We start from the raw sequence: 15,663 nt of genomic DNA, 5'->3' as shown, positions 1-15,663 counted from the left end.
ATAATAATAATAATCGTGATGATGATGATGATGATGACAATGATAATGATAGGAGTGCAGTTCCTCATTTTTTAAATACAACGTTGGAACCATCCCCCCCCCCCACACACACACACACACTCATACTACCAACACTGTCACAGCGACCATCCCTGCACAGACAGGGGAACCAGCATATGCAGAACCCCATTAAGGTCTGTGCCGTCCCCAACAGGCTGTAGAGCCCAGTGAAGGCTCCCTGCTCTTAATATGCTGGGTAGTGGATTTGGGATAGAGTGGTTTGGAGCCATTGTATCTATATCTGTAGATTCATTGGACGTAGCAACCCCTTTGCTCTCCATGTAGATACAGCAGCTGCGAAGTCTGCTACAGACCTGATGTTCCAGTAGCAGCTGCAGAGCTACACTGAAGCTGCTCTGTAGCCTGGAGGGAGGAATTTGAACTCTCCAAAGCGCATGACCTCCTTAGCATGCAGCCCATTTACTCGGGGCCTGGGTATTGCTGGGATCAGGGTATGACCTATTATATTTGTAAAGTGCTCTCATGATAGTGATTTTACAATAATCTTTCTACACTGTAATATGGAAAATATGAGATCATAATGCAAATTATTTCATTCCTAAAGTGACTTATTAATCAAGATTTGTGGGCACTATTTATGGGTTAACTGTAATAGTGTTAATGTGGAAAAAAATTATCTCCAGGAAATTATTGTTGAGTATTGAGAGAGATCATTCTTATCATAAACAACATTAGTTGTCTAAAAGGAATAGCTGTGATTTCTGAAATGATTGCAGATCATACCTGAAAGATCCCACACTATGCACTGCTTTGTAGATCATAATTGTACTAATATAACTGCCAATTGCATTTCAAATTGCAAATACTGAGGTCAAGAGATTTTTTTTATGAATAAATATCAAGGGATTAGGCTAGAGAAGTTAAACAAGGTTGTATATTTTAACCAAACAAGATCCCAAGAATTAAAAGGTCATAATTTCAGCCTGAAATGTGTGTGTTACAATTGTTGAAGTTATTAAAAAGATCCTGGTCACTGAATTTTGTCAAATCATCAACAAATGATGAAATAATTATGGATGAAATCTCAGCAGTCAGCGTCTCTTATCCCTTGGCTATAATGTTTGAAGTTGGGATATGCAGCCCTAGCCACATCCCCGAGGCACAGAAACAGGCTGATGTAATATTCAACTTGAAGACAAAGTTGGATATGCCATACATATTTATGAAAAAGTACTTTATTTCCAGAGCTCCAAAGGCCTAGTAGAAACAAATCAGCTAACAGATTACCTAAATAGCTAATTAAATTTTATTACTGAACCAGTCTGGTTGTAGGAAACGTCATAATATGATTACAGATGTGACTGATGTGCTGAATGACGTGTATGTGTCTCCAAGGGGAGGCGGGGAGGAATCACAGATGCAAGAGGCAACTCCTTGCCTGAGGAGGTTGTGAAGGCTAGGACCATAACAGGGTTTAAAAGAGAACTAGATAAATTCATGGAGGTTAAGTCCATTAATGGCTATTAGCCAGGATGGGTAAGGAATGGTGTCCCTAGCCTCTGTTTGTCAGAGGGTGGAGATGGATGGCAGGAGAGAGATCACTTGATCATTACCTGTTAGGTTCACTCCCTCTGGGGCACCTGGCATTGGCCACTGTTGATAGACAGGATACTGGGCTGGATGGACCTTTGGGGTCTGACCCAGTATGGCCGTTCTTATGTTCTTATAATTGACCAAAGACTTCTCTGTGCTAGTTATTACTCCATTCATTATATTCCCTCAGTACTGATAGACTCTCTTACATTGTCAGTAATTTCCAACTTTGTGTAGTTATTTTGAAATTGAAGTATTGAAAGCAGAGTTCCTAATTTGAATACCAGGGCTTCATTCTGTTTCAGTTACAATGGTGTAACTCATGCTATACTCCAGAATAATGCAGCAGATTTTGGTCTCCAATGTCATAAGAGCTATCCATGTTAAGAGTATACTGTTTGCAACTGTTAACCAAGTAAACCAAGCTAAAAAAATTCAACAAAACAAATAATCTCCCCTAGTTTTTAAGGCTGTGTTGTCATTCAGTCCTACTAACTAGAAAAACTGTACATGGATGGAGAGAAATAGCCATGTATTAAACTGTACACTGTAGGGCTTGCCCACACACAGAAGTTGTACTGGTTTAATGTAAATCTATTTTAAAAAATTAGTTAAGTGCAAATCTCTGTGTGAACACACATACCCATTTAAAATAGGCTATATCAGCTTGGCTTGCACCTGTACATTTACAGATGCTCATTTAATTAAGGGATTCTATAGCTATTTTACCCACCACTGACACACAGCCGCCTCGAGACAGAATGAAGCAGCTGTTTAACATTTCACAGGCAATACCACACAACAGTTTAGGACAGCAAGGTTAGGAGTCTCTGCTTTCCTGTATAATTATGGAGCTGTGTTTCCCTCTTCCATGACATCTACCTCAGTCTCCACAAATGGGAGCAGTTTAAATTAGCCTCTGTCTTAACCTCTAGAACACTGCTCCTTTTCAAAGTGCCCATACTTCTATTACAGAAGGGAGTGGCAGGGAAACCCAGAGGAAATGATTTAGAGACTTAAAATGCAAGTATGAAATACATAACCTCCCTGGAACAGTACTATAGATTCAAATCCCAATAAGATTTACTCAGCTCTTTGTCTGTCTGAGGGAGATTAAATTGACTACAAAGCAGTGTATAGTGTGGGATCTTTCAGACGAGACCTTGAAAAACCAGGAGCCTTTTGCGCTACATGGACATTAATGATCCCATGGCACTTTTCCTAAGAGAAACTGAGCAAGGTAAGCACCACCATGGAGGGAATAATGTGTGTCAGTGCTTTGCACAAGAGGCAGGAGACCATTATCCTGTGACGACAACCTCTTTCACTGGCATTCTCATAATTAAAACCAGAGGCTGAAATAAAAACAAAACACAAGTAATAAAAGGAAAGAAAAATGGTACATGAACACTGAACAAACAGAACAGGAGCAAAGCTGAGGATGTCGACAATGGGAAGGGGGAGTGACCACATGGTATAAAAGATTTCCACAATTAAGAATAATAACCAAGTTGTTGGTCTTACTGATTCACCTCTCCCTCTCAGTACCTTACAGGTAAACCACTTAGCCGTGGTCTACACTAGGGGCAGAGATCAATGTAAGTTACTCAACTTCAGCTACATGAATAACCTAGCTGAAGTTGACATACTTAGATCGACTTACCATGGTCTTCACCATGGTGAGTGGACTGCTGCTGCTCCCCCGTCAACTCTGCTTGCGCCTCTCGCCGAGCTGGAGTACAGGAGTCAACAGAAGAGTGCTCGGGGGTCGATTTATCACGACCCCAGACCAGCAATGGGCTGAGTGGATCCGGCAGCTGGGATCCCGGCTGGCAGGAGCCAGCAGATGGAACCCCTTTGAGCGGCAGTGGGCTGGGTCCCGGCCACAGGCCCTGCTCAGCCCACTGCCAGCCTAGGTGAACAGAACCCCAGACCAGCAGTGGGCTGAGCGGGCCAGCGGCGTAAGATCAACATTTTAATTTAATCTTAAATGAAGCTTCTTAAACATTTTGAAAACCTTGTTTATTTTACAATACAACAATAGTTTAGTTATATAATATATAGACTTATAGAGAGAGACCTTCTAAAAAACATTAAAATGTATTACCAGCACGTGAAACCTTAAATTAAATAAATAATAAGACTCGGCACACCACTTCTGAAAGGTTGCCGACCCCTGTTGTAGATGATTTTTGAAACTAAAGGCTGGGGGAAAGCTGACAGGTAAGGAGGAGCACACAGTTGGGTCAGGAACATCCCTTATAGATGAATTTATTGAAGGAGAAATTGTATATCTTAGTAAAGAGGATAGGGAAGAAATTAGGAGCTAGTGAAGAACAGTCAAATGTAAAAGAGTGCCATTTCAATAGCAACAAGGAGTCCAGTGGCACCTTAAAGACTAACAGATTTATTTGAGCATAAGCTTTCATGGGTAAAAAAACACTTCTTCAGATGCATGGAGTGAAAATAACAGAACACCACAGGCCATCATGTACAGCCCCCAGTTAAAACCTCAGCAGCACATCATCAAGGATCTACAACCTATCCTGGAAGACGATCCCTCACTCTCACAGACCTTGGGAGGCAGGCCAGTCCTCGCTTACACAAAGCCCCCAACCTGAAGCAAATAGTCACCAGCAACTACACACAACACCACAGAAACTCTAACCCAGGAACCAATCCCTGTAACAAACCTCGTTGCCTACTCTGTCCCCATATCTACTCTAGCGACACCATCAGAGGACCCAACCGCATGAGTCACACCATCAGGGGCTCATTCACGTGCACGTCTACTAATGTTATATATGTCATCATGTGCCAGCAATGCCCCTCTGCCATGTACATTGGCCAAAGTGGACAGTCCCTATGTAAAAGAATAAATGGACACAAATCGGACATCAGGAATGGTAATATACAAAAGCCAGTAGGAGAACACTTCAGTCTTCCTGGACATTCTATAACAGATTTAAAAGTAGCCATACTTGAACAAAAAATGTCAGAAACAGACTTCAATGAGAAACTGCAGAACTAAAATTCATTTGCAAATTTAACACCATTAATTTGGGCTTGAATAGGGACTGGAAGTGGCTGACTCACTACAAAAGCAGCTTTGCCTCTCCTGGAATTGACACCTCCTCATCAATTATTGGGAGTGGACTACATCCGCCCTGATCGAATTGGCACTGTCAACACTGGTTCTCCACTTGTGAGGTAACTCCCTTCTCTTCATGTGTCAGTATATAATGCCTGCACCTGTAATTTTCACTCCATGCATCTGAAGAAGTGGTTTTTTTTTACCCACGAAAGCGTATGCCCAAATAAATCTGTTAGTCGTTAAGGTGTCACCGGACTCCTTGTTGTTTTTGTGGATACAGACTAACACGGCTACCCCCTAATACTTGAGTCCCATTTCAATATAACTCCTGAAGGCAAGCAACTGAATATTTACAAAATGTACAAGTGCTATATACACATGCTAGAAATATAAATACTAAGATGGGTGAACTAGAGTGCTTGGCATTAAATGAGGATATTGATATAATAGGCATCACAGAAATTTGGTGAAATGAGGATAATCAAGGGAACATGGTACTACCCGGGAACAAAATATATAAGAATGACAGAGTAGGTCATTCCCATGGGGGAGTGGTACTATATGTGAAAGAAAGCATAGGGTCAAAGTGAAACATGTTAAATTAATTAACTGTACCATAGAATCTCTATAGATAGAAATGCTTGAATAGTAAGAGTATAGCAGTAGGAATATACTGCTGACCATCTGACCAGGTGGCGATTGTGAAATGCTCAGGAAGATTAGACAGCCTACAAAGGCAGAGAACACAATAATAATGGGGGATTTCAACTATTCTCATATTAAACAGGTATATGTTACCTCAGAAAATTCTGCAGAGATAAAACTTCTAGACATTATAAATGACTGCTTCTTAAAGCAGCTTGTCCTGGAACCCACAAGGAGACAGGCAATTCTTGATTTAGTACTAAGAGGCACACAGGATCTGGTCCAAGAGGTTAATATAGCTGCACTGCTTGGTAATAGTAGCCATAATGTAATTAAATTTAACATACTCGTAGCGGGGAAATGCCAAAGAAACCCACAACAGTAGCATTTAACTTCAAAAAGGGGATTTCACAAAAATGAGGAATCTAGTTAAATAGAAATTAAAAGGGACAGTCACAAGGGTGAAATGCCTGCAAACTGTGCGGAGACTATTTTAAAGCATGCATCAAAGAGGCTCAAACTAAATGTATATTCCAATTTAAAAAAAAAAACAGTAAGAGGACCACAAATGACACCACGGCTCAACAGCTGAGTAAAAGAGGTGGTTAAAGGCAAAAAGACATCTTTTAAAAACTGGAACCCGAATCCTAGTGACAAAAATAAAAAGGAGCAAAAACTCTGTTAAGACAAATGTAAAAGTATAATAAGGCAGGCCAAGAAAGAATTTGAAGAGAAACTAGCTAAGGACACAAAAACCACCAAAAAAAAGCATTAAATACATCAGAAGCAGGAAGCCTAACAAACAGTCAGTGGGGCCACTGGACAATTGAGGTACTAAAGGACTACTTGAGGAAGACAAGGCTATTGTGAAGAAGCTAAATGAATTCTCTGACTCTGTCTTCACTGCAAAGGATATGGGTAGGGCCCTACCAAATTCACAGTCCATTTTGGTCAATTTCAGAGTTATAGGATTTTTTAAATAATAAAATTCATTATTTCAGCTATTTAATTCTGAAATTTCATGCTGTTGTAATTGTAGGGGTCCTGACCCAAAAAAGAATTGTGGGGGATTGCCAGGTTATTGTACGGAGGGTTGCGGTACTGCTGCTGGGTAGAGCTGGGCAGCTGGATAGCGGTGGCTGCTAGCTGGGAGCCCAGCTCTGAAGGCAGAGCCCCCGTCAGCAGCAGTGCAGAAGTAAGGATGGTGTGGTATGGTATTGCCACACTTATTTCTGCGATGCTGCTGGTGGGGCGCTGCCTTCAGAGCTGGGCAACTGCCCAACAGCCTCCGCTCTGCATCCACCCAGCTCTGAAGACAGTGTCGCCACCTGCAGCAGCGCAGAAGTAAGGGTAGCAATACTGCGATCCCCCTAAGAATAATCTTGCGACCCCCCTGCACATTCCTTTTGGGTCAGGACCCCCAATTTGAGAAACGCTGGTCTCCTCTGTGCGATCTGTATAGTATAGGGTAAAAGCACACACAAGACCAGATTTCCCAGTCCGTGACATGTTTTTCATAGCCGTGAATTTGGTGGGGCCCTAGATATGGGGGAAATTCTCACACCCAAGCCATTCTTTTTAGGTTACAGATCTGAGGCACTGTCCCAGATTGAAGTGTCAATAGAGGAGGTTGTGGAAGAAGTTGATAAACTAAACAGTAATAAGTATTCACCCAAGAGTTCTGAAGGAGCTCAAATGTGAAAGTGTGGACCTACAAACTGTGGTATGTAAACTAGCGTTTAAATCAGTCACTGTACCACATGACTGGAAGGTAGCTAATGTGATGCCTATTTTTTAAAACGGCTCCAGCCTGGCAATTACAGGCTAGTAAGCCTAACTTCAAAATCAGGCAAGTTGGTTGAAACTATAGTAAAGAACAAAATTATGAGACACATAGATAAACTTGATATGTTGGGGAAGAGTCAACACAGCTTTTGTAAAGTAAATTCATGCCTCACCAATCCATTCGAATTCTTTGAGGATGTTTACAAGCATGTGGACAAAGGTGATCCAGTCGAGATAGTTGTGATGGGATCCCCTGGGTGCAGCCTGGGACTGTGGGACCGCTGTACCCCCTTAACCAGCCTGGGCTGTTTCTCTCAATGCGTGGCTAGTGACAAGCAGCAAACCCCTCCAGGCTCTGTTATCACTCAGCACAACTGCATGTGGAGCCCCACACCCAGCTAGATTGCATGAATGCTCCCAGAGCAACTCATGAAACCACACAGAGAGAGGCACCAGCCAAATCCCCCCAGCTTCCAGCCTTGTACTTCAGGAAAATACCATCTTGCACTGTTCAAGACACTTTTTTTGAGCAGTGAAAGATTATTAATTGGTTCACCACTTCATCAATACACCAGCCTTTGTAAACCTGAGCAGATTTACCAAGCACTTCAGGCAAACTCACTGGTAAAGATAAACAGTAAAACAAGATTATTGATTACAAAAGATAGATTTTAAGTGATTATAAGTAATAGGCAAAAAGTCAGGGTGGTTACCAAAAGAAAAGAAAATAGAAGCATGCAGTCTAAACCTTGACCCTTATCACACTAGACAGTATTTAGCTCAAGTAATGTTCTCACCCCACTGGCTCTTAAAGTCCTTAATATATAGGTTTGTCTCTTAAACCTGGGCCAGTCTCTTCTGTTGGAGTCTTCAGTTTTCTGAGCATTCTTGTTGCTTGCAGTGTAGGTGGGAGGAGGAGAAAAGACCAAGCATGAGGCCACTGTGTTCTGTTTTATACCCTTAGTCCATGTGCTTGGGGAACACAAGTCAGGCATGTCTGGTGGGCATTGCTGAGTCACCAGGCAAGGTTGAGCAATTCCCCTGGTGTGGCCTTGTACAAGTGAGTCACTGAATTGTAACTTCCTTGCTGGACAATGGCTGTTGATGGCTGTTCAACACCTGCCCAGGCGTTGGTTAGTCTCATAACTTCATATGCACTAATGATATACGTATTTAGATAGAACAATGGCTTTCCAGCAGAGCATATCCTTTCTCCTGATACCTCACATGGCATGCTTTATGTGAAATATCACAATGATATATAAATGATGAATATGGGGGTTACAGGACACTGCCCCTAGGTATAGAGTGTCACAATAATATACTTGGACTTTCAGAAAACCTTTGACAAGTTTCTTCACCAAAGGCTTTTAAGCAAACTAAGCAGTCATGGGAGAAGAGGGAAGGACCTCTCATTAATCAGTAACTGTTGAAAGACAGGAAACAGAGGGTCATTTTTCACAGTGGAGAGATGTAAACAGTGGGGTCACCCAAGGATGTGTATTTGGATTTGTGCTGTCCAACATATTTATAAATGTGCTGGAAAAGGGGGTGAACAGTGTCAAAATTTGCAGATAAAACAGAATTATTCAAGATAGGTGAGTCCAAAGCTGACTGCAAAGTGTTACAAAGGAATCTCGTTAAATTGGGTGATTGGGCGACAAGATGGCAGATGAAATTTAATGCTGAGTGCAAAATAATGCATACTGGAAAAAATAATCCCAACTATACATACAGAATGATGGAGTCTAAATTAGCTGTTGTCATGCAAGAAAGAGATCTGAGAGTCATTGTGGATAGTTCTCTGAAAACATTCATTCAGTGTGCAGTGGCAGTCAAAAAAGCCACTATATAAATCTATGGCATGCCCACACCTTGAATACTGCATGCAGTTCCGGTTGCCCCATCTCAAAAAAGATATATTAGAATATGAAAAGGTGCAGAGAAGGACAACAAAAATGATTAGGGATATGGAACAGTTTCCATATGAGGAGAGATTAAAAAACTGGGACTGTTCATTTTAGAAAAGAGATGAGTGTGGTGGGGGGGGTATGATAGAGAGTTTACAAAATCATGAATGGTATGGAGCACATGAATAAGGAAGCATTATTTACCGCTTTACATAACACCAGACCTAGGGTGTCACCCAATAAAATTAATAGGTAGCAGGTTTGAAACAAACGTCCTGTCAACGTGGGATTTTGTTAAGGCCAAAAAATATAACTGGGTTCAAAAAAGAATTAGATAAATACATGGAGGATAGATCCATCAATGGCTATTAGCCAAGATGGTCAGGGATGTAACCTCATGCTCTGGGTGTCCCTAACCCTCCAACTGCCAGAAGCTGGGATTGGATGATGGGGAATAGACCACTCAAAATTGCCCTGTTCTGTTCATTAACCCTGAAATATCAACCACTGGCCACTGTCAGAGGCACAATACTGTGCTCAATGGACCATTGGTCTGACCGAGTATGGCTGTTCTTATGTTCTGATATGGCCATGATTTTATGTGACTTACATAATGATATGCCATGATTTGACATGTCCTAAAGTCAGCAACACTTAAAAATATTCTGATCAGAAAATTTAGTTTCCAATGTTTGAAAATGTTACTGATACCAAATTTCCTGGTTTTGAAATACAGCTACAGTCAAGGGTAATTTTTTTCCAAATCTGACAATCTAAATATGCAATTTTCATTCATATATGTTATGTCCAGCTCTCTGAGGGCTTGTACACACTACCACTTATGTCAGTATAACTTATGTTGCTCAGAGGTGTGAATAAGGCACGCCCTGATTGACATAAGTTACATCAACCTAAGTGCCTGTGTGGCCAGCACTATGTTGGCATTAGAGCTTCTCCTGCCAATATAGCTACCCGTCTCTCATGGACATGGTTTTATTATGTCATCTGTCATCATAGAGCGTCTTCACCTGACATGCTATAGCAGCACAGCTGCATCAGTGCAGCTGCACTGCTGTATCGCTTCTAGTGTAGACTAGTCCATGGATATTGAAATCTCTCATTTTTAACTTCAGGTAAAGGGTCTGACTTTCATTTACTCTAAGGCAGTGGTTCCCAAACTGGGGTTCTTGAACCCCTGGGGGTTCGCAAAATGTTACAGGGGGTTCGTGGGAAAAAAATTCCCGAATGGCGGAGAGAGCTGTCCCTAGGGATCCCAGGCAGCATGGGGCCAGCAGCCCGGAGCCCCTGAACTTCCAAGTGCTAAGCAGATCAAAGTAAGCATATCTATCACACTGAGGAGATTTAAACTTCAAGACTCCTTATAAGAAATGGAAAAGGAGGTGGATGCTTTTTGCTGTTTTTAAAATTAAATAGGCAGCTAGAATTGTTTTTAAAATTATTATGAAGAACAAGATTAAGCTTTGTTGTAATGTGCACTGTTTGCCTGGACTGCTGAAGACCTGAATGCTTGTGTAGGAGAAACTCTTTGAGTTGGTTTCTTAAATACCTTCATGCTGTTTTACATCTGATACTCCTTGATGAAATATAGGAGCCTTGTCTTATAACAGGCTTATTCAAAATGATATAAGCTACGAAAGTGAGATCTTGGAAGAGCATTGCCGTTTTCATCATGTAATAAAACTATTGTAATGATAAATAATAATTAATAATAAATAGTGTGTAATAAGCATGTCATAAAAACAATTTTTATATTTTCAAGATCACTGCTTTTATAATTTATACTCAGGTAAAGGAGAAAATCCTTGGAAATACTCATTTTTAGGAAGGGGTTCACGAGACTTGACATTTTAGTGAAAGGGGTTCACAGGTTGTTAAAGTGTGGGAACCACTGCTCTAAGGCCACTTACACTGCTCAGACAGCAGAAAGGGGTCAAAACGTAGGCATAAATTATATACACTTTAAGGCCCCTTTACATTGCCAGAGAGGTGTAAGTTTCCTTGGTGTAAATGCAAATTGGACCTTAAATGTTTTGAATTCCTAGATCAACAAAGACATCAAGGGAAATAGAGGGTTATTTCTGGAGCCATACCTCTAACCTTGAGCCTAGTTGCTTCCCAAATAAAAGTCCTTAAAGGAAAACCAAGGATGCTGAAGGTATGCTGTTTGTGATTTAGGAGGTGTCACTCTTGTCTTTGTGTTAGCACTGAGCCAATTCCCCAGCCAATGTTACAGAAAACTGTGTTGCTGGAGGTATGGTTTTTCAGAAGAATCGTAAATGCAAGGTCCTCACAACTTATAGTTACTGAAGATGCAACTTTTGAGGTCCTGGCCAAAATCTCATTCGAGTCATTTATGTTTCAAATAGCTAGACTTCTTTACCCTTTAATGTCTGGTATATAAGTTACTCAGTGCAGTCCTAAACTGTTGTTCACTATTGTGTACTGTTGAAAAGTTGAAGTTTTTTACCTCGGTTGTGGCTGCATTCCTGGGGTGACTGAATAGATTCCTTTGTACAGCTTTAAAAAAAGGTAAAATTTTAAAGAATAAAAACTACAAAAATAGTCTTACACAAAACCACATACCCATCACATTAGAGAAACATACCACTGAAACCAGGGGGAGAGGGGAAATTATAAATATATCATTACATTGAAACACCCCCCAAAAAATACAGTCATGGTGTGGTGGATATAAAAAACCAATTGCATAGAGAAACATTTTCCATATAGAAAGTAAAATATTATTAAAAAACTAATGTTAAAATTATGTAATACACAGGTTGAAAAAAGAGTTTCTGTACATTATCCACAAATACAAAGTTTGTTTTTAAAAGTCATATGATACATATTGTACATAATCAGCACTAACCTAAATTTAGGTGAATACAGTTAAGAATACAGTTTAGATATTAGCATCCAAGTATTTGGGTACCTCACTCATGAGAAGTTGTACAGAGAGTTGGTTGTGGAAAGCAAAATATATCAATGAGTGGAGATTGTCCCTCAGTAATTGAGAATTAGGGTAGGTTGTCCATTTAGAAAATACAATCTATCAGAGAAGTATTTCAGTTACTTTCCTTCCTGTGCTTCTCATCGGCACTCCAGCTCATCCCTCCTGGTATCGCTGATGTCCAGTGATGTGTTCTGTGTAGATGTCCCGTGACCATCTAATGGCATCTGACACCATGAGTTGCTGCATCAATATTAAAGCCTAATAAAGTCCAAAGAGGTGTTTGACTCAAAATTCAGAAATCAGGAAGATATTTTTAGGGATTTGATATGTATTAATTTTGTCACGATTGGCCCATAGTTGAAGAGTGGAAGGGACACATAGTAGTAAAAACATGTAACCCCTTTGGAGGGGGTTGGGTCACAGAAACTCCCTCAAGACTGTCACTAGATGTGCTGGGATACCACTGAGAACCCCCCTGTCAGAGATGGCGTCCGTCCACTCCTGTCTTGCTGAGTTAGATACTTCAGTCAGCTACACTACAGCACAGACCAAGAGGTTTGGCCACACACCCCTGCAATGCACTTAAACAGAGATCCACTCAGCTCAGGGGCTTCCTAGTTAACAGAGACTTTCCCAGCACCCAGTATTCAGTCTTTCTGGGAGCCTAAACGCCAAATAAATTAGTTTTAGCCTGAATAAACCTTATACAGAGTAAACTCCTAAATTGTCTGCCCTCTATAACACTGATAGAGAGATATGCACAGCTGTTTGCTCCCCCAGGTATTAATTGCCTAATCTGGGTTAATTAATAAACAAAAGTGATTTTATTAAGTATAAAAAGTAGGATTTAAGTGGTTCCAAGTAATAACAGACAGAATAAAGTAAGATATCAAGCAAAATAAAACAAAACATGCAAGTCTAAGCCTAATATAGTAGGAAACTGAATACAGGTAACTCTCACCCTCAGAGATGTCCCAATAAGCTTCTTTCACAGACTAGACTTCTTCCTAATCTGGGCCCAATCCTTTTTCAGACCAGTGTTGTGGTTTATGGCCTGGGTCCAGCAATCACTCACACCTCCGTGTTACAGTCCTTCGTCCCAGTTTCCTTCAGGCATCTCTTTGGGGTGGAAAGGCCATCTCTTGAGCTAGATAAAGACAAAATGGAGTGGCTTCCAGGGCCTTTTATCTTCTCAGCAGAACCCCCTTTGTTCTTCTGTGCAAAATCACTGCAACAAGATGGAGTTTGTAGCCACCTGGGGAAGTCACATGTCCATGAATGATTCAGCTTTTAACAGGTAGAGCAGCCATTGCTCACATTGCTACCTTGAATGTTCCCAGGAAGGCTCCTCATATGTGGATTGGAGTCTCCCCAGGTCCATTGTCAATTAAGTGTTTCTTGATTGGGCACTTAATCTGAAGAGTCCCTTCACAATAAACTGGTCAAATGCTTCACTGGTACTAAGAATCAAACACATTGAGATATAAGTACATAGCCAATAATCATAACTTTAAATACAAAAATGGTACAGGCATACAAATAGGATGAATATATTCAGTAGATCATAACCTTTGCAAAGATATATTACATGGCATATTTAGCATAAAACATATTCCAGTTATGTCATATTTACAGTCAAAAGCAGCACCATAGGGGTGATCTGAAATACTACACTAAGCCTCCAAGGGACTCACCCCAGAACTACAGCAATAATGGTGGCAGAGGCCAAGGACTCTCTTTCCCAGATTGCCTCGATCCAGGACAGAGATAGAACTGGCAGCCACACTACTGGGAGCAATCATGTGCCGGGACTCGGAATAAAGGGTCTGACTTTACTTTCAGTGTGCTGTGTTTGGAGTGTAGCGGGGAAAGGAGCTATTCAGCTGGGGAGGACACTTCTACCCTCCACATTCCTACCCAAGGAGACACTTTGTGCTCTTATAGGATTTCTGGGACATTGAACAGTGTGATTGCAGCAGAGACCAGAAACCCAGAAGACTGAGGAGAGCGTCACAGTGAGGCTACCAAGAGCTAGTCTAAATCCACATTTGAGTCCAGACAAAGAGTCACAAGGATGATCTGACCGTCCTTGGTATGGATACGTTGTAAGAACACCCTTGTTTATTAAGTGATATTGTGTTTTAAGCTGGCCCCTGATTTCACTGTTTCTCCACCCATCACCCACGTATGTGTCTAAACTCACTGTATGCGTAGGTAAGTCCTGGGAGGGAGCAGTGTGGCTGTAAATGTTGGGGATGGGATAGAGTTTATGTATTGTTAATTTTGTCTTTTATTATCCTAATCTCTTTTTCCATTGTTCCCTATCCTGAGTTTCCCATACATAATAAAGCCTCTGTTACTGTTTTATCACTCTAGAAATTGTGGTAGGTGTTTAATTTTATTTTTTGTGCTCTGACTGACACTCCTTTGTATAAGATTGGATGATTAATATTTTCCTAAGGGACGGGCCTTCTGTGTTCTCTGCACTAGGGGGCGTTTCCTTGGGTGGAGGCACCGGATGCCCTTATAGCCAAACCCAGAACCCATATCCCTGAGGAGAAAAGGGAGAGGCTGCAGCCATGCCTCAGGATGGGGTTACAAAATGGAGGCACTGCTGGGATTCTAATTACAACAGGATTTTGATTGATAAGAAGAGTAGGGCTTGTCTACACATTCAGCGCTGTAGCACTTAATGAAGATACTACTGATGCTGGTGGGAGAGCTTCTCCTGTTGGCATAGATAAGGTGGTATTTTGTATCAGGTGATCTTATCACCTGACCTAGGGCTTGTCTACACTGGGAATTTACAGCGCTGCAACTTTCTCGCTCAGGGGTGTGGAAACCCCTCCCCGCCCCCCGAGTGCAGCAAGTTTCCGTGCTGTAAAGTGCCAGTGTTGACAGTACACCAGCGCTGGGAGCTATTCCCCTCATGGAGGTTGTTTGCTGCGACTACACAAGCCACATTAAAACTGCCGCAGCAGCGCTTTAATGTTGCCAGTGAAGATGTGCCCTTAGTGGTGTCACAGCTACGTCCCAGGACACCTCTCAGGAAGGAGAGAGATTAGTATCTTCACACTCTTATTGTTTCTTCTTAAATGGCTCATTCAGGATGATTGCTTACTGTCTGATGGGCATTTTCCCAAGTACACACACCGTTGTAATTGTTACATACTTAATATTCCTAACTTCAAATACAGAAATAATACATGTATACAAATTGGATAATCACATTCAGTAAATCATAACTTTTCCAATGATATTTTATACGAGCCATCTTGCATAAAAAAAAATATACCTATCTCATAGAACTGGAAGGGACCCTGAAGGGTTATTGAGTCCATCCCCCTGCCTTCACCAGCAGGCCCAAGTACTGATTTTCTCCCCAGATCCCTAAGTGGCCCCCTCAAGGATTTAACTCACAACCCTGGGTTTAGCAGGCCAGTGTGCAAACCACTGAGCTATCCCTCCCCGCAAAGAAGTAGTTTTTCACCCCAGGTGGGACTTGAACCCACAATCTCTGGTTTAGGAAGCCAGTGCCTTAAAGTATATTTTAGTTATGCCATATTCATATCATAACTATATTTCTATGAAGAATATGTGGTGTAACACCACAGACGTGTTAACATCAGCTAAGTTTGATG

This window comes from Mauremys reevesii, linkage group 1 (assembly GCF_016161935.1).
Source record: "Mauremys reevesii isolate NIE-2019 linkage group 1, ASM1616193v1, whole genome shotgun sequence".
Classification (NCBI taxonomy): domain Eukaryota; kingdom Metazoa; phylum Chordata; order Testudines; family Geoemydidae; genus Mauremys; species Mauremys reevesii.
Note: the sequence above shows the minus strand (reverse complement) of the source record.